Here is a 20890-nt window from a genome sequence, read left to right as displayed (position 1 = left end):
GGGAGTGAGGGAAATAAAGAGCAAGAAATGGAGAGAGACAGCGAGAGGGGGAGAAGGAGAGAGAAGTTGGCAATGTCTTTACAATTGCAGTCATACTTCCAGTGGCAGCTCACTGTGTCAATAGCATGACCTTGGGATGAAAACAGGAGTCTGGCTGGCTTGGCAGTATGGATAGGGGAGAGGAAGGTTCTGTAATAAAAGAGAAGAAAGAGCAGAGGTGGAAAAAGTACTAAAATATTGTACTCAAATAAAAGTACCAATACTTTGATGAAATATTACTCAAGTACAAGTTAAATTACCCATCTGAAAATGTACTCAAGTAGAAGTAAAAAGTAGTTCATTTAAAATGTATTTTAAGTAAAATTTACTTAGTTACTTTTTTTTTTGGAGGGGGGGGGTACGAAAAAAAACCCCAAAACAATCGGTTTTACCTAGCTCAAGTTGCTGCAGCCAGGAGCTAAAGCAGCCAGGCAGCTACAGCACTATACACGGCATGGGGGCATGTTCGTAAGCCCCCATGTTCATGGCCCCAGAGTGTAGTGCTGTAGCTGCCTGGCTGCCTTAACTGCTGGCTGCAGCTACTCGAGCTAGGTAAAACTAATTGTTGTCGGGGGTTTTTTGTACCACAGCAGCCTACTCAATGTCGGTGACCTCGGGAAACGGAAATCTATGTGACAGATCACGCTCATCCTTGCTCGCTTTGCAGTCAGTAATCCAGCACAACTGAAAAGCTGCTCACAGGCAGCTGAGGCAGGCAGGCCCATGTTGAGTTTCAGAGAGAAACTGAAACTGTTGGAAAGGTGTTCAGCAGATCCAAGGGCATCGGACTGGGGGGAAAGTGGGACTGATTACTAGGGCCCCAATGGAGGATAGGGCCCTTTAAAAGGAATATATTTTATTTTACCTGAATATTTTCATTTACAAATTAAATGTCAAAATGAATGTCAGACGAAATGTAAAGTCTGACTGACTGACTTCTGTATACAAAAAATAGTGAAAAAGACTTACATGTAAGTCTAAGCAGGGGTGTCAAACATACGTAAGACCCGGGATCAGATCAGGCCCGCCAGCAGGTTTTATACGGCCCCCCAGATGTTTTAGGTAGGAAGGGAAAATTAGAAAAAAGATTCACATCCAGTTGTCTTCAACAATGTGTAATAAGCAATATCTCTATAATATGATAAATTGATTAAACCTAGCACTACAAACCATCCTCGGGAAGGAAGAAGCAGAAAAACTAACATGGAAGTAGGGCATTTCAAGAGAGAAAGAGCAGTAGGCTATATGACAGCAGTACATTATTTGTACTTGTTTGTGATATCATCAAATAACACTCTGATACCCATGCAGAAAAATGATAATGACCATGACAATGACGCCCCAGCTCACAAGGTCTCATTCCAACAAATCCGGCCCACTAGGCCTACTTAATATGTGTTTGATACCACTGGTCTAAGGTCACTCACACTCTCCCTTGCTAAAGCGCAAAATGGTTTAGTCCGCCTGCACAACGATTTATAAGGTATCTAATTTCGTTTATGTAGTTGAGCATCGCTAGTAGTGGGCCGCTAATTGTTGTGCTACTGGCAATGTCTTTCTCCAAGAAAACCTTCTTTCTAAAGGTGAGCACAAACGTTAAAACACGAATCCCATGGTGTTAAACTGTTTGAATATCTCCGCAATCGTTAGTGCCAAAAACGAACCGAGACAACCCATTGAAAGAGCGGAAAATACACTTTCCTGGGTTACACATGTAATCTGAGGTAGCCTACCCTATCTCGTGATCCGCCTCCATCTCCATCTCTTTTAGAAAGACTTGGCGCCAGCTTGATTCATGTCCTATGGTAGGCTACATGCTGATCATTGTTACTGTAGTTCCGGGCTCGATTTTTTTCCCTTCCCTTAGGTTTTCGTTAGTCTTAACTTTTGTTTTTTTTACTCAGTAACGGATTGGATTTGTGATGTAACGTAATCAAGTAAAAATAAAATTACAGATTTTAAAAACTACTTAAAAAATACAAAATACACAAAAAAGCTACTCAATACAGTAACGTGAGTAAATGTAATTCGTTACTTTCCACCTCTGAGAAAGAGAGGTGGAGAGAAGAAAAGAAAACAGAAGAATAGAAGGCAGTCAAATAGTTTCCAGTGATGGCACAGCTGTCATAAAGGCCGTGAAGAACTCTAATGGCACAGGCCCAAGCTGAACAGATGTTTGCCAGCTGTTGCCAGGCCAACAGTGATGGACGGGGATATGTAGCCTACTCTTGCTATACATGTTTGAACACATAAGAAAGTTTCACATAAGTTCAACTTTTTTTCGTTTAACAGGGACTAGTTTGCTATGCTTTGTATTATATTATGTTGTATGTTACTGCCAATCATACCTGTATGTCGTTGTTGTGTTCGTGGATTTTCGTGGATATCTTTATTTTTCAGTGGTGTTTTAAGTAGATATTTATATACTTATATTACTTTTTATGCTGTAAGTTCATGTTGTGTGTGATGTCCTTGAATTATAGCTAAATGTGTGTGTGTGTGTGTGTATGTGTGTGTGTGTGTGTGTGTGTGTGTGTGTGTCCTTGAACCTTGAATTCCCCCTTGGGGATCAATAAAGTATCTTTCTATCTATCTATCTTGATGCCTACACAGTACAATCAGTCAATCAATCCTCCAGTGCTAGATGGACTAGGTGACACGCCAGCAGAGCTCCATTCCTCCAAAGTGACGGCATGCCACCTACTCCCCCTATCAACTGTATGCAGGCGCGTAGCAAGCGTGGGGGATGTGGGTGTTATAACGTACACACTTTTGCTGGAACACGATTCCATCCCCCACACTTTTTGTCAGATTAAAATAAAAAATAAAATATGGAAATAAACGCTGCCGTAAAGAGTTGGAACCGTATCTACCATAACGCACACACAGAGAGACACAAATAGGTTTGTTGATTTGATTGAACGGTCATCCAGCCAATCACATCAAGTTAGCCAGTGAAGAACCTGCATTATAACGTCTGCAGTGAGCAGATTTCAGGTAGAATTGAAATTATAATTGGGTAACACTTTATAATAACTACACACAATTCATCATTTATTAAGCCTTTGTTACTTATTAATTAATGGTTTGTTCATCATTAGTAATTTCTAATTTATCATGAGTAAAGCATTTGTTCACACATTTATAAATAGTTTGTTCATAGTAAATAAGTTTATATCTTAAATATGTTTATACATTATTGTTAATACTTAATAAATGATGCAATAATATGTTTTTGATTAAGTAATATTTCCATTATTTAACAGTTGTTACATACACATGCACTAATGATTAGTTGGGGTGAGGATACATATTTTATAAACCACTTCCTAATACTATAACTAATAATTAACTCAGAAGTTACAAGTGGTTAGTTAATGATATTTTGTGAGCTCATCTAAAGTGAGGACGTTTTATGCCTTGCAACACATTTACAAATGAGTAATAAAGTTTACACTTGCATTTATTCATTTAGCCAACACTTTCACCCAAAGCGACTTACACATGTCAATGAAATTAAAGGGCAAGGCCACATTGGTGAACGCCGGGGTTTGAACCCCCAACTTCATGGGTTACTGCATGTTAACCCGGCTCCCTATCCACTACACTACCTCTGTCCAGTGGTATTACAACCGTCAATTCAAAAATATAATATAGATATGCGCGTTTACTATGAACAAACCATTTTTAACTGTGGTGACATGATTTACAGATGAGAATTAATGTAGGAATAATGCTTTACAAATGAAGAATACAGCATTTAATAATAGTTTACTGATGTTTAATAACAGTGTGTAGTAGAAGAAAACAGAAACTCTTGCATAGTTGTAGGGTTTTCTATCTGGGCCAAGGTAGTGTAGTGGATAAGGAGCTGGACTAGCATGCAGTAGCCTGAAAAGTTGGGGGTTCGATTCCCGGCTTTCACTGTTATGTCAATGGCCCTCAATTTAATTGACATGTGTACGTCGCTTGTCTGCTAAATCAATGAATGTGAATGTAATCTTTACAACTCATTTGAAAATGTGTTGCAAGTCATAGAAAGTCCTCACTTTAGATAAGCTCACAAAATATCATTAACTAACCACTTGTAACCCCTGAGTTAATCATGAATTATAGTATTAGGAAGTGGTTTATAAAATATGTATCCTCACCCTAACTAATCATTAGTGCATGTGTATATTGCATAATTTATTAAGTATTAACAATAATTCTTAAACATATTTTAGATATAGGCTTATTTACTATGAACAATCAATTTATAACCGTGTGTACAAATACTTTATTTATGAGAATTAACATAGGAACAATGCTTTACAAATGATGAACAAAGCATTTTGTAATAGTTTGCAACTGGTTTATAATAAGAAAATGATTTCATTATAAGTGGTTGTTTTATTACTTATTAAGTATAAATCATGTACTTACAAACATATTTTTTGGATAGGCTTATTTACTATGAACAAACCATTAATTGTGTGAACAAATGCTTTACTGATGATAAATTATGTATGAACAATAAATTACTAATGATGAACAAACCATTAACTAATAAGTAACAAAGGCTTAATAAATGATGAATTGTGTGTAGTTATTATAAAGTGTTACCTATAATTGTTATCGCAGTATGCTAATTTAGTAAACCAAAATTAACTGTCTGACTGACAGTTTTTGCCACAATGTAGAAATGCAGGGAGTCAACGTGAAAGCGGGGGTGCGCGCACCAAGGCACTTGTTGTTTCTGCAGAAAGACCTTATACTGTTCTCAGAGCATTATGCTTTCTCTTTCTATGATCTGCAGCTTTTCTCAAACTATGGGCCTCCTCAACAATTAACCTACTGGTCCACGTAGCCGCGAAATAAAATTATGCCTGGTGCTTCACACGTTTGATCATTTGCAGCAAGATTGAATTGTATGGAACCACGGACTGAAAAAAAATAAACTAGGCTAAAAGTTTCCCCAATCAGAAATACTTATTAATTTGGTGTTATCAACTATATAGACATAGCCCAGTCCGCACACATACGTCTCCAAGATGCTTGGAAAATATCTGAACAGCTTAATTACATTGCGTTCCATTTAGAACGTCTTATTTGACCTGATCGTACAAACGTCGGCGGCATTTCACTGTCAATGTGTGTCGTAGTGCTACATCTACTAGTGGTAGATCTTAATGTCTTAAATACGATCGCGTTCCATTTAGAACATCTTATTTTGATCTTACAAACGGCGGCGTCAAGACACATTTGAGTTCTACATCTGAGAACTAATATTTCCAGCATGTAGAACTCAAATAGAACGCTTATGAGCGCTCAATGTGTGCGTCCCTGCAACAAGTGAAACTGGAGGTAACGTGGGCTAGAAGCAACAATAGTTTAAACAACAACGTGGCTTCCTGTAACTATCAATGGAAAAACCATAGAGACTGCTAATCATAATCTTTAAATTGACATTAATTAAGCTGGCTATATGCAACACAATTTATTTATATTCCCTTTGCATATGTTTGGGTAGACTTCAAACGTTTTTGAATTTGAGCTTACAGTTCTGTCACTATTCTGTGTCCTTTACATTTATTTAATAGGTATTAGTGATACCTCGAAATTAGGCTGCTGTCTGTTAGGCTAACCCATATGCACAAAACATAATTTCTGAAATGATTTCTTGATTTATAACATGAGATATGTCTCCATGTAGGGTAGTGTCAAATAGTGAAGTGATAGCAGGTAGATCATGTAGGCCTACATGTCACACATAGGCGCTGCTTCTTCTGTCCTTCTCAAACTGCATTAAAATGGTGTGTTTAGCAATCAGAATCTCCCGGACACCAATATAGTCCGCACCCCTCTCAGAAAATACTTACAACGTCCCTGTAGGGAGTTATTTATAATTTGGCCAGATTGTTTCATTTTCCTATCCCACAACCCCCACACTTTTAAAAAGCTTGATACGCCTCTGACTGTATGTTTGGGGTGACACCTGTTGGGGACAGCAGTAGTGAGTCCGACACAAACACAATTCCTTCAGTGCTTTCAGTTACCCGTAATAGACAATGTAAGTTCAAAGGTAAGCAACATAAACCAAATGACAGATAAATTATATAGGGTAAATCTGTCCAAATAGGCTTAAGAACTATAGGAGGGTGACAGATGACCTTTGGAGGAAAGTGTCACTGTACAATTTGGGGCCTTTCAATGCTATTGATTCTGGTATTGATCAGAACGCTGTGTTCACCTAGTTGGACTCGCTGAGTGTGCAGCTTTGACATCTGACCAGCGTGAGCAGCATTGATGGCTTAACAACGTATGCTGAACTTTTTAAATTGGTCCTTTTTTTATATGGCATACTGTATATAAAGGACAACACAGATTACTTACATTGATACACAGATACATACACACACTGATACATCCACATGCGCGCGCACACACACGCACACACACACACACACACACACACACACACACACACACACACACACACACAATTTTACAGTAGCTTTTGATATGCACACCCCTACTATACTGTAAGCAACTACTGTTCTTAAGTACGGTTATGGAGGACTATAATGAGTGTAATTCTGGTCTCTTCATAAAAAACACTCCACATGAGTTAGGCATCAGAAACACTCCACATGAGTTAGGCAGCAGAAATAGCAAGAGTTGTTTTCCTTTTTGGACTTCCCCAAAAAACTTTTCTGATTAATGTAAGATCTTTCACCAGTCATCAATAAAACAGCAAATGTTACGCTCGCCACGGGTCTCCACTAAGAATGAGGCACGGTTCAAATGTGTGCCAAATGGCCCTGCAAGGTGATGGAGGATGCTGGAATTTGCTCATGGCGGCAGGGGTAAGTCCTGGTCCGGGACGAGCCTGGCATCTGCCCCTGCGTCTGTTGACTACTTCCGAGGGGGTTAATGAAGGGCGAAGCCTTGCAGAATTAAACGCCAGATGAGGAGAGCCGGGCTTAAGTGACTCGAGGTGCAAGCCAGAGCAAGTAATTACTACTGCGGATTCCCAGTATGAGGGAAGTGGGGGTGCTGTAAGAGGGAGATGGGGATGCTGTACTTGAGTGTGTGTGTGTCTGTGTGTGTGGTGGGAGGCATAACAGAGCACTGGAACTGACATCATATATGCATATAAAGGCTTATACCCAGCCTAGCTAACCCATATTAGCTTCCAGAATGGCTAGGCTGGCATAAGGAAGCTCAGCAGTGAGCCCTCCTCATGGAGAACAGCGAGTCATGTATTGGCCCTCACATGCACACATGGCAATGCAATGCCTCACACTGGGAGTGGGAGGAACAGTGTGCATCCTCAGCGTGACTCTTTAGGGACCTTACTGCACAACATAATTAAACAAATGTTTTATATGTTTGTGTTTGTCGGGGTTTGCAGTTTAAATGTTGCAGAATCAGAAGACTGAGCTTGAACACTCAAATGACTAGAACATTGAACATGGCCAGAAGACTACATGGATCAGTGATTATAAAACACTTATTAGTATGTTATTAATATGTTATTAGTAGTCTATTTAACAGTATTAGTATGTTATATAAACTGCGGTAGTAATGTATGTAACGTTATGATAACCATAATGTTAACTGTGCAATTGCTATTGGTGGCTTCACCATAATATTGTTATTTGATCTCCCATGACAGGGCAAAGCATTTCTAATGACACAGTAATTGCATGGTTGGACCAACTTTATAGCAGACATGTCAAATTAAATTTCAGCATGATATTCCTGCACTCTAATTGTATAGCTGAATGTGATCACTAGATTAGTTTGAGACACAAATAATAATAAAGAATCACTTTGTTCCTCGATATTTCAGGGAAGTTGCTGATTTAATTAAACGGGCTGTTTGTTCCCTTTTCTACGGTATTGATCTGTAGTGTTTGATGTGTATAATGAAACATTTATAAAAGGTCAAACAAGGTTGTTGATCTGTCTGCCTTCAGTGCTGTTGCAGTGAGCATGTGATTTGTAGCCGACAAAACCTTTATGTGCGAAACCAAACACACACTAACTGATTACAAATGATTTATTTGTTTATTTATTTATTTATTTATTCTTTCGTCTTAGCTATTAACCAGATATCAGGAGTGTGCTCCTCACATTCCACCAAGAATCAGTCATCTCCTATTAACGAGCTGAGCCCCAGTCCTTTACACCCCCCAGCCTAATGTGGGGCTTAAAACATGTTTTATTTAACTGCTTAAGAGTGTGAGAAATCTGCCATGTCCAGAATATCAATAAAAACGTCCACACCTTTTCAATAAATGTGACATTGAAAACTCCTAACATTCAATAGAGTGCTGTTAAGGTGAAATGAGTTGATAAGCCTGTGATGTTATGTGACAGTGGTGATCATCAGTTTATGATATAGATGCCGGATACTCCGGGTTGAAATGGACATTGGTTTATTGGGGGTAATCATGGTTGTTCCATCCTTCACTGGTACAATATACCACTTTGGAAGTACAGTACAGTCATCTGTGATTGTCATGTTAATTTAAAATTTCAGCATTAATCAAGGTTCAAAAATGTTTTTGTTTATTAAAATGGTTTAGTGTCTGTCAAGGGGAAAAATCTCATTAGCATTGCAAATAAGTTGTGACCATGCAGGTTTTTTTGTAATCATGATTGAGGTGTGATGAAGACGTGCATCTGTGTTTTTACAAGAATGGCTAATTACAGTCCATTATGGAGCACTGCATTGCCTTTTAACTGGAAACCCTGCTGGGCAGCTGATTTGTGTTTCTTTCATTTCACTAAGTGCACTGTGCTCTGTAGCCAGTTTGATGGAATGATTTTAAGGTAAAGGACACCTCATAATTCGTTTTAAGAAATGCACAAGATTGCTTAAGTTAGTTAGTTAGTTTATTAGTTGTCCCCTTTGGGAAATTCTTTTTTACATTTTCCATACAGCTTTTCATCCTGCATGATCACAGGCACAGAAAGGCACATACATGAACACAAACATAGGAATGACATACAGACATACACCTTACATACATCACAAGCAATTGACACAGACTTTTACATAAATTATTGGGGGTTTCATGGGATCTGTGGGGCACTTTGTGCTAAACTTTGCTTGAAAATTGCTATATAATAAAATTTAATAATATGTTATTATTACTACACTAAGCAGTGTGTGAAGTGTAGTGATGGAGAGACACAAGTTATATAAATTAGACAGTCATTGCCTTCTCACACTAGATGTTAACCTCTGTATTCATTCAAAAGTGAAAGATCAAAATCACCGCACACTGGTCACTATTAACGTTTTCTATATCGTTTTTTTATTTTATTTTATTTGGAGCGAACAACGCGTTTCGCTAAGTGCTTCATCAGGTTTGCTTAGTGAAACGCTCCAAATAAAATTTAAAAAACGTTGCTAGTGATGATTTTTAGTGGTGATTTTGATCTTTCACTTTTGGATTATACTAACCTGCCTCACCTGCACCTGTATCACTAAAGGCTTGTGCACAGGGACGCCTATGGACTTGGATCTCTGCATTCATTAATGGCTCACATTTTGTCCAATTATATGTACATTCAATCATCTTCCAGTCTTGAGAACTAAAGTATTCATGATACTTTTAGTATAGATATTTTATTTTGTATATGGACATAGTAAGGCCATTTATACATTTCAAACTAAACTCAAGCTTGGACACAGTCCCACCAGTGGGTTTTAAAAGTCAGATTTCCCACACACACACACACACACACACACACACGCACACGCACACAAAAAAAAAGATAAGCAGGTGTCATCACCCTTCTCATGAATCTAGGCAAGCCATATGGATCCAGTATATGTTCCCTTTCCTCCCTTGTCAGACAAATGCTCACCAACTTCACAGACCAGTAATCTTGTGAAAGCATGGCAGGGTACAGCTGGAATGGTGTGTCACTTTGGGAGAGGTTCCTGTTGATTTCTCTCCTACCTCCCCCTCCCCATCGTCTCCCCTCTCTCCCTCTCCCTCTCTCTCATTCTCTTTTCTCTCCTACCTCCCCCTCCCCATCACATCTCTCTCTCTCTCTCTTCCTCTCTCTCTTTCTCTCTCGTTCTCTTTTTAAGGAGTGGTTGTCATCGGCAGCTGTGGAGGCTTTGAGCCTCCGCTGTGCACACATGTGTGTGTGCGTGGCTGCGTGCATGTGTGTGCGTGTGTGTGTGTGTGTATGTGTGTGAGGGGGGTGTGGCGGCTCCGAGTCTCAGCTGTGTGCGCACATGTGTGATGAGACTAGTTTGAGTGAAGACGCAGCGCTCTCCTCTCTCTCGTTAGCGTCCTCGCAGACCAGTTTCATAATCCTGCTTTCATTTCTCACCCTTGTTTCTTTTCTCTTAAGGCACTGGAGTCCTTAACGCAAAACTACTTCTCTTACCAGGGCCATAAATTACACATATTGAATTATATGAAGGGAGAAAAAACGACCACATTTTTCACCAGACTGAGAGCTTTTTTATGGCATTAATATAACGACTTTGAAACAGTAACCAGTCAGCAAGATATGCTCTTTTTTCATTTTCATCCTTTCTTTCCATTTTCTCTGAAGTCGTACCTCAACCCCCCCTCCCCCATTCGCAGCTGAGCAACAGCAACGGGGAAAATTGATAATGACTAGTGGGACACATGAAATATGACTCCTAATCATGTGAAGAATGGAATAAGGGCCAAACAGTTCACTCCCTCTTAATTAGTTTGCGCTCTATGTGTAATTATGTCTGAATTTTTAAATTCACTTAAGGCGTTTGGTGTTCTATTCATTTCTGAGTAGATGGTCTGAAGATGTCCTGAAGTTATGCTGCCCAATCAGCTCGACGAGAAATGGCAGCCAGCATCTAATTACTCCCCCCATTCTGATGCAGGTGGGTCAGTCGTCGTTGCACATTTGGCCACCACTTTATGACAGGCTCCTTTTCATTTCAGTCAGTGCTCTCGGTAACACTTTACTTGGACAGTCCTCCACAGAGACTTAAAAGATCATCTGTAAAGATTCAGTCTGTAAAATTGCTGTCTAACAATTACTGAACATCACCTTAACCAAATCCAACACCTAACCTTAACCTTAATCAAAAATTGTAGCTAACAGAGTGGTAACAGGTCATTTGTTGATAATCTGAACATGTGAAGATAGTCTATGTGCACACTATCCAAGTAAATTATGATCCAATCTTATTAGATATTTGCAGTAGTCATATCAATTCACATGCTGAGTGGAGTCATGTTGCATAACCATGTGCAGTTCATCAACAATCATCAAGACGTGTTCCAATTGCACAGTGCATTGGTCCTGTCAAACAGACCTTGGCAGAGTGAGAGAAGGGCAAATGGTGTCGATTACACATGTTTAATTGAACTAAGATAACAGGCTAGCAAACTAAGTGGTTCTGTGCATCCGATTACCAATATTGCAAATGCTCCATCTCCCTTGTGTCAGATCACTGTTTGTGACACTACTGATCAAGTAAAACAGACAGAGATCTTACAGCCTCCACCCTCACAAAGCTCAGCCAAACGTAGCTTTGCGAGCTATCATGCCAGTAGTTTGATGGCGAGGCAATTTCAGGGAAATGTGAGACAGAGCCACATTTATTATTCCATGTATGCCTTGTGATAGTGTTCATGTGACCAGTAATGGCAGCTCTATTGAGAGACAGGTTTGCCGTCGATTGGAATGTGCAAGGCAACAGTAATTTGGTCACACAGTTCTCATGTGACACAGAGGGGAAACTCTCCACCAAAGCAATCAGACATCTTCCAAGTCCAAGTTAAAAAGCATGAGCGCCATGACACTGTTTCACGTCCCACAGGCAAAGACTGACAAAAAGCAATTGAGGTCTTTTCTAAACTGCTGGGTACTTAAGACAAAAAAGAACAACAACAACCGCACATTTACTCAGTGTCTTCACTATGTCTGTAGTGATTATCTCACCCTTTGTTTTCACAGAATGCTGTCATTATCAGACATCAATGTTTTACACACCACACACACACAAACACACACACACACCTCTGTGGTAGTCGCTATCACTGACTGTGTGGCAGTTTTCAAACTGACCACAGGCTGTCTGTAATTATTAATCATTGTGTCTCTGCAGTGTTGCCTGGGCAGACCTGACCAGCCGGGAGCAGAAAAGAGTGAGTTGGACACGTATGATAATATAACAGGCTAAGTGACAGGCGTGACGCTGAGTCCATGTAGCTGAACAGTGATTAACAGGACAGACAGCTCCAGGTCCACTAAGGGCCATGTGCCACCACTGCCACTCATGTTCCACCGGCCATTCCGCCAATGGCAGACAGAGTAATGAGAGTACATGATGGCAACTTGAGTTCGAAATACAATGCTACTGTCTTTTGTTTGCAATATATCATGAGCAAAATACTGGGTAACACTTAATAATAACTACACACAATTAAGCATGTATTAAGCATTTGTAAAATATACTAAATGCTTTGTTCCTCATTTGTAAAGCATTGTTCCTACATTAATTTGCATCAGTAAAGCATTGTTAAGTATAAGTATATATATTCTTTTGATCCCGTGAGGGAAATTTGGTCTCTGCATTTATCCCAATCCGTGAATTAGTGAAATACACTCAGCACACAGTGAACACACAGTGAGGTGAAGCACACACTAATCCCGGCGCAGTGAGCTGCCTGCAACAACAGCAGTGCTCGGGGAGGTGCCTTGCTCAAGGGCACTTCAGCCGTTCCTACTGGGTTCGAACCTGCAACCCTCCGGTTACAAGTCCGCCACAGTAGGCCACGGCTGCCCCTGTTCACACAGTTATAAATGGTTTCTTTATAGTAAATACGCCTATGTCTAAAATCTGTTCAAAAATTATTTTGAATACTTAAATAAATGATGCAATAATAAGTTGTTAATGAAGTAATATTTCCATTATTTATGTATAAACATATTTTAGATATATATTTACTATGAACAAACCATTTATACAAATGTGTACAAATGCTTTACTTGAGAATGAGAAATAATGTATGAGTAATACTTTACAAATGATGAACAAGTTTGCAAACACTTAATAAATGATTAATTGTGTGTAGTTATTGTAAACCAAAATCGGGAGCACAAAAGACTATCAGGTCAGAAAATAGTTCTGGATAAATGCGATGTTAGTAGTAATGGTCTTGGCGAAAACAGAAAGGTCATTATGGAATATTCAATTGCATGCTAAAAATTGTTTATTTCATACCACAAGCTACGCAATTTCAAATAGTATGTATAATGGGTGATGGAATGAGAGAAACAAAGAGAATGAGATGCACGGGTGATACAGAATGTCTTTTACCCACTGCTTCTCTTTAAAAGACAGTTGTTTCTTGGCCACAATGAGCAACAGAGAGAATCTCCGAGTCCCATTAACTTTGAGATGGAAAACAGGACGGAAAGAGATGAGGACAAACAGAGAGAATATGTTCAATCATTTTAATGTTTCATTTTCTCCCTGTCCTGTTTTCCTCTGTTTGAGCCTCCCTCTGACCGAGGAGCAAAAGATGGACTCACAAACACAGTGGTGCACGCCGCTGGGCCAGGCCTAGGATGCTACAGTCAAATCATTACTTTTATTAACGTCCTGATGGCTTTTTAATAGAATCGCTTTATTACGTTGTCCGTTGTTCACATCAGGCCTTCCCCCGACTTTGCTCATCGCAAACCATTTCATAAGCTTTGCCCTGCTATTGTCGGGTGTTTATTCGCGGGAGGGAAACTTTGTGTGCAGGGGAGAAAAAGAGAAGAAGAAAAAAAAAACGAGCTGATATTTCATTTCTTCCTCCTCCTCTCACTTTTCTTCATCATTTGTTTTCAGGAGCAATGTCCTGTCCTCATGTACAATAACCAGGATGCAGTGTTCTTTCTCTTTCTCGCTCTCTCTCTCTCTTGCGTGTGCGCAAGCCACTCCTGGATCATTTCTCACATTTTCCCCTCTTCTAAGCTCAGTCTTTCTGCCTGCGAGGGGGAAATGTCTACTGATTTATGGATTCTATGGGAAGCTTTATAGAACTGGGATGGGAAAGCTCAGCCAGGAAATCATTTTAATGAGTAATACAAGGCAACATATATTTCATAATTCATAATTTGAGAGCCTTAGCTGTTTCATCTGTTCGAATTTGTGCAAAACTGCTGGTTGTGTTATGTAAGGATGTTTCCCTACCACAGGAGAAGTCTACACATGTGAGTCCTAAGATGATGCATGCATTTTTATTTGGATGGCTCACTCTAAGCAAGACACCATTTTACATTTTATTTACTATAACAAAAATGGCAAGACCACAACAACCATGGCTTGTGGCTGTGATGGAGTGCCATCACTACAGATGAGTATGCGCTCTGACTGCCTACACTGCCATATCAATCAGCCTGCCTCTTTGGTGCTGCGGTCAAGCAGCAGGTTTGGTATCCTGGAGACTCGAGTAGGGTGACGGCTCTCTCTCTTATTTGGAAGCATATTGTATATCATCTTCTCAGTCCTTACATGATACTTATACTAATACAAAATTACAAAGTCAAAAAGGGAGATCCCAGGTCTAACAAGAGCCAAGGAGCAGGACCGGAACACTCAATGCTTAAAGTGTTTTTATTCGTGCAATTTGTTTGCACAAATAAAAACACTTTTAAGCATTGAGTGCTCCGGTCCTGCTTCTTGGCTCTTGTTAGACCTTGGATCTCCCTTTTTGACTTCTGCGTCCTGTTCCGTGAGCACCAACCAGGCTGAAGCGCAAGTGACCCCCTTCAACAAAATTACAAAGGTTGGCATTTTTAAGTGCTGACTTTGGTCAATCCAGATAGCTGCCTTCTAAACAAACCCCTCCGCTGCCAGTATGAACCTGTTGTCAGTGGCCATTGGTTTTGTTGTCATATTTAATGACTTAATTTCACCTCTTTTGTTTCTAAACTGGATCTGTTAAGCTACTCTGTCCACCTTCATATGAAACTATTTGAACAAAAAAAATAGGGCTTTACTCGTGGTCATCTTTTTCTAATTTGAACGACCATTAACTTGTGCCAGAGAAAATTGGACTCGGGACTGATTATCTCAAAACCAAACCCTGTCACATAAAGAGGAAAAGTCTTTGGGTGTCAGGAGAAATGGCAGGTGGCAGAATAGCAATTATACCTGAGCTCTGAAATTCCTCAGATGTGTGTGTCTTCTGCAGAGAAGGAGGGAGGGGGTGATAGAGAGTAGAGGTGATTAAAAATAATAATTATTCGTTTTCTTGCTCTTCTCTCTCCATCTCTCTTTTCTCCCTGTCCTTATCGCGCTCACTTGGACAAGACTCTTTGAACAAACTTATTTTCTCTCACCTTTGATTCCGTTTACCAATCCAAGCTTGTGAACGGGAAACGGATACAAGATCAAGAATACGTGTTTCAGCAAAACTCATTATTCACCCATCACCACAGTCGATTTCACTTCTTATGAACAAGGGGGGGGGGGGTGCATATGGGATTTTGAAAGGGTGATTTTGTTTTTCTTATTTTCCAGACATACAGAAATCACTTTCTCCCACATATTTTTTCCGGTGCATTTTAAAGTCTGTGCAAGTGTCGTACTAAGACAGCAGCACTGATTAAACGCTGAATTAGTCCTGTGTATCATAAACTTTTGCTCTTCCACACAGCTTATCTGCTACATAGTGTGTTTGCACTGTCTGCAGCATACATCAGGTGACCTTGTCTCTGAGGTGCTTTAGTGTAGCTTCCATCTTTTCTCCCCTCTCGCATCATTCTAAGCATGCTCAGATTGCTCATCTTCATCCTTCATCTTTTCTCCCCACTTGCTTCATTCTGACCATGCTCAGATTGCTCATCTTCACCCTCTGCATTTAAAAGAACCTTTAAAGAAAGAGCCTTCATTTTTATTTTATTTTTTATTTCAATATGTGAGGCACTGGCTCTGACCTTTTGTACTGAAAACATTCCTTTAGAAAGCTGACAACGGTGTGACATTCACAGGGAGACTGACCTCCCAAGCCAATTGTAATTGTTTCCTTATCCTTCGAACAGAGCAAAGGGGTGGCATAGTGGAAATCAATGTTTCTGGTACGAAGGAGAAAATCTTTTTTTTTTCCAGGGCCCATATGCAAGTCCCTCCACAAAGGTCAAACAGAACTCTCAGGCTTGGTATCTCAGTATCGAAGGACCTATTGTGCCCGTGCAGTGAAAGAGAACAAGAACACATGCCTGTCGGTGAAGACAGGACGGTGCATTCTTTTGTGAAAAGACCAGAAGTGACAGCCTTGTGTGTCTTACTGACTTTCCCACCAAACTCTAAACAAAGAATGAAGAGCAAAAAAAAAAAAAATTGTTAAAGGCTATGTATTGTAATTTCAATTTTTCATAGTAAAAGCCAAGTAGGTTCCTCAGACAGGTTAAGACACAAAAGACCCTTTCTGACAGGAACCAGGCTGGATCTACTCCGCTGATAACAGCCCCCTCCCAATCTGACAGCCTTATGAGGTGTATGTTGCTTATCGGTGCAGATGAAGGCAGACCTGTGACCTGTCCTCACTTCAGCCTGTCAAAAGTGTCACATCGTTTTAAAAAGGTGCATAATGACCTAGGTCCCCAACATGCTCTCGGGAAGACAAGGAGACCGGCTATGGCTTTTTATTTCACACGTTTGGGGGAAGAAAAAGCGCTATTTTACAGTATAATGAGAGGTCTCATTATCCTGGTGTTATTTTCCTGGACCAGGCAGCATCTTTGTCTTTGAAGACAAACACATGCCCCCTGAGCCTGGCACAGGCCTCTGATGATGAAAACTGGGGTTGTGTCTCAGGGCTGGCAAAAGAGACAGGCCTGAAAAAAAGATAAAGGCAAACTCAGCTGACTTTCGGTATACACTGTTGGCATCTTGGGGTTGTTTTGCTCGGAGAAGCTACCGCGGAGAGCATTTTACCCACTTATGTGTGTCACATATGGTAAAATATTTGTCATTTAGTTATTTATTTATGTATTTATTAATTAATATATTTAAAGCTCCAACATGTATCATGATTTATTATTTATTTACCATATGCCCCATTTGACCTTTTCTCCAAGTGATGGAAGCTTGTGTGGGGGTTCAGGCTTTCTATCTGTCACCTTTGTAATCTCAACCACCACTTTCACCATCTCTCTCGTCTCTACGATCTCTACCATCTGTTGCTTGTTTCTTTTCTCCTCATCTCCTCATTTTCATCCTTTTTCTCTAACACTGAGAGTATTTATTAAGTAACCTGTGTCCATTTCAGATATACACATGCCTAACATTTATGTCACCAATTTCTACACGATGGATTAAACTATAAACCTAGTGTTTCACTCTGGAATCCATACCTTGGATTATAGATTTTTCCTCAATGAGACTCTGATCATATCTAGTCAACAATGCACATTTACTAAAGCCTCAAAACTTCCCCACACATAATAGTAAACCCTGGGGCGGCTCCAACTCTGATCTGGCACAGGCCGGCAAGATCCATTGGACACTCTGTAGCCATCTGGGTGGTAATGTTACCTGACAGAAAGGGAAACAAATGAGTTGTTGTATTGGGAAAAACAATAAGCGCCCTGTCACTCCCCATGTGATGCCCTGTATATCATCAGATAATTGATTCAATGTTGACTCTGACACAATTATACCTGCGTCGAGTACAGCATGTGTGTGCATCATCGTCTTCATTGCCCCAGCTTATTCTTATTTGTCCCCTGCTTCGGCAATAATAACCTCCTTCACGCAAGAAGCTCTAGGGGTAAAAAAGGGATATCTGTGCAGCATCTACACACCACACCCAATCCTGATCGGTCTCCCTCCAAGGCAGTAAATGATTAGCGACTGAGCAAACATCCTTCAAGGTGAGAAAACCATGGCGAAAACACTGAGCTAAACCCAATTACTTGACAAGAAGACAACCTCCTCCTCCACGCACACTCCATCCCCCCCATATCAGGTAAATCTAATAGTCAGGTGCAATATCTGAGGACAATGACACCATTAGTTTCCATTAGTGTTCCTCCTCCATTGCCTTCAAGCTACCGCCAACTAAATGCCATTGTCCCAACGCAATCCAATTATCAACGTTTACTCCTCGGTTTTTCATATTATTTGTGTTTGCCTTTTCAGCTTTTTGCCTGAGGTGCACCAGCAGAGAAGGGTGTTGGATATTTTGTGGAATCCTATTATTTGAAAGAAAGGCTGCTGTGTTGTGTGCAGTGGAAAGCAATGGATGTCTCCATGTTGGTGTTGGGTTGCTATATCCTGATAATTGTATGATGACTTTACATAAATGTTCCCTCTTTTATTTAAAATTAGTGAACCACAGTGTACCTACCTTAAAAGAACCAAACATGTGCAAACATCACCAGCAACCCAGCTGGCCTTGATTAAAAACCTGCTTACATGCTAATGTGGGTCTTTACAATTACAGAATTACATTGTGTACAGCCTTGACTGCAAGCGGGAAGCAAATGTGTGTTTATGTAATACATCTTTAAGATTTACGAAATCAAAGTAAATTGGGTGACAATAACAAGCATAGCTGCCCATAAAATGAGACCTCAAAAAGTATCCAATTGTTGCATAGTTTAATCTTTAATCCTAATATTACCATACCATAAAGACACCATGGCAGATTTGAAACACAGCTGAACAGGGAACCTGTGTGAATTCAAAATATGAAGCATTTAGTATTTTAATCCATCTTTTAGCTTGCAATGCATCCTTTGTTGTAATTTAACACCTTTTCTGTGCATATCTGAAAAAAATAAAATAATAAAGTATATACATTAATGGCAAAGTAAATAGGATCCATGTCAGTCAGGATGCCATTCAGATTACGTTTATTATGTGATCACATTGTCTGACGACTAAGTGTGGAAAGTGTGATGTGGTTGGGTGCTAAACTCTTAACACTCAAATGAATCTAGAAATGTGCAGTTTCTTATATTTTAAGCTTATATGCCCTTTCTGGCTAAAAATGATCATAGACTTTAAAGGGGAACTATGCAGTTTTTTTTTTGCTGAATTTACCTTAACTTAATAGCTTCGGAGTCATTGGAATGGACTTTTTCCAGGTTGAATGGTGGCCGTCTCACTTCCCCTATAGCGTCTGTGAGTGGAAAAACCAGCTTTGCAACTTTGGTCCGGCGGGCCGCCGGCCTCAGAGACAGAAAGCCTTGCGGTCATGCAATGTAACAAATTGCTTTACAGCACTACACACATACACGCCAGGCACTGGCTAGAACAAGGTAGCGATGGAGTTTCTCAGTTATTCATCATGGCAGAGCCGGCAAAAAGAAGCAGAAAGCGTGTATACCGTTGTTGGAAGAACAGGAAAAGAGGAAATGGCAGACTGACCGAGCGAGGTGTGTCGTAAAATGTATAGTCTGAAGCTGTAGGGGGAGCTCTGTAGAGAAAACTGTGAGCAAAAAGCGAAGAAATTGCCAAAACTGTATTGGGTCCCTAACCTCTCTGCCATTGGAGACATGGGTACAACCTCTGCTCTGATATGTTCTATTTTATCAGATTGTAAAACATGCATAATTGATTTTAGAGCATTTGGTCGGGCAGACGTCAAAGACTTGTTTTTTTTTAGAAACTAGTTCAACAGTCTCTCTGGTTTATTTTTTCATCCACAGATTTTCTTTTCTGAGTGGCACTCACCACAGGGGATCAAAGAAAGGCCTGTGCCATTTTCGCTTTACCCATTATAACTGGCACCAGCAATACTGTTGGCATCTGGGCATTCGTTACCAAGCAACGGTTCATAAGCTTTCAATTTACCAGCGTGTGAACAAATAGATTTTTATATGGCATGTTTACAGCAAGGCAAACAAAAGACAGCCAACTGTTTGTTAACTGCCTTTTTTGTCTGTTTAGTTAGCTAATATTTGCTAAACTAGAGGGCATGCAGTCAATGGCAGCAAAGAGAGAAATAAAAAATGTGCAGACCACATAGATGGGCCAAGTGAATGGCACAGTATAAAAAGGAAAAATCGCACATCCCGATCTAATCCTGGGTGCTGGACAAAACACTTACGATGAGAGAGGAGAAAAAAGTCCGGTAAATAAACTTTAACTTGGGAGCATATACCAAGTGAATGGCACAACACAGCCATCACTGTTTTGATGTTCAGCAGAGATCAAACTTCTCTGGATCTGCTGCCAAGAAACTTAGTCATAGTACAAAAATGAATACTTGTTGACATTCTGATGTTGCAGAGGTTAAATATTAAACATACATTGTGAAGAAAATAGAGGTCAAAATGTTGAGTTTAAGTTTCTGTTGACCCTTAGAACAACACACATAGTAACTGTTATTCAAATGTTTATTTAATCATATTTGTGAGTGGGCCTGCTTGTGTGTCTCTGCATTATGAACAGGAGTCATGATATACTGATATATATATATATATATATATATATATATATATATATATATATATATATATACTACTATAATAATGGAATTCACAATGGAACTCTGGTTGTCTACAACATTCCAAATGTCAAAACCCTGATTAATGGATGAAGATGTGAGCCAGAGGTATCCTGACACAAAATAGTACATGCCATCAGAAACAGAGCCTCAACTCTCATATGGAGTCCAAGCCTGCAACCATGAAGTTGCTACTGGGGGAAGGCACTGAATCTGCCAGGTAGCCTACAGCCGAGGTGCAAACACCCCAGTGCAGTGACTGTTCATAAACACACAGTAGAAGCATGCAGACTTTTCATTTTCTGCCCTATTGTGATGCCGTCCCCCACCTCGGGCCTGTTCAAAGTCCATAGCATGCCTTCGGGCAGGTCACTGAAAACTGCACA

Source organism: Alosa pseudoharengus, unplaced genomic scaffold, assembly GCF_046254945.1.
Source record: "Alosa pseudoharengus isolate Yale_2024_CS ecotype anadromous, Long Island Sound unplaced genomic scaffold, YU_APseudo_1.1 YU_APseudo_1.1_scf_16, whole genome shotgun sequence".
Taxonomy (NCBI): domain Eukaryota; kingdom Metazoa; phylum Chordata; class Actinopteri; order Clupeiformes; family Clupeidae; genus Alosa; species Alosa pseudoharengus.
This window is presented reverse-complemented; position numbering follows the sequence as displayed.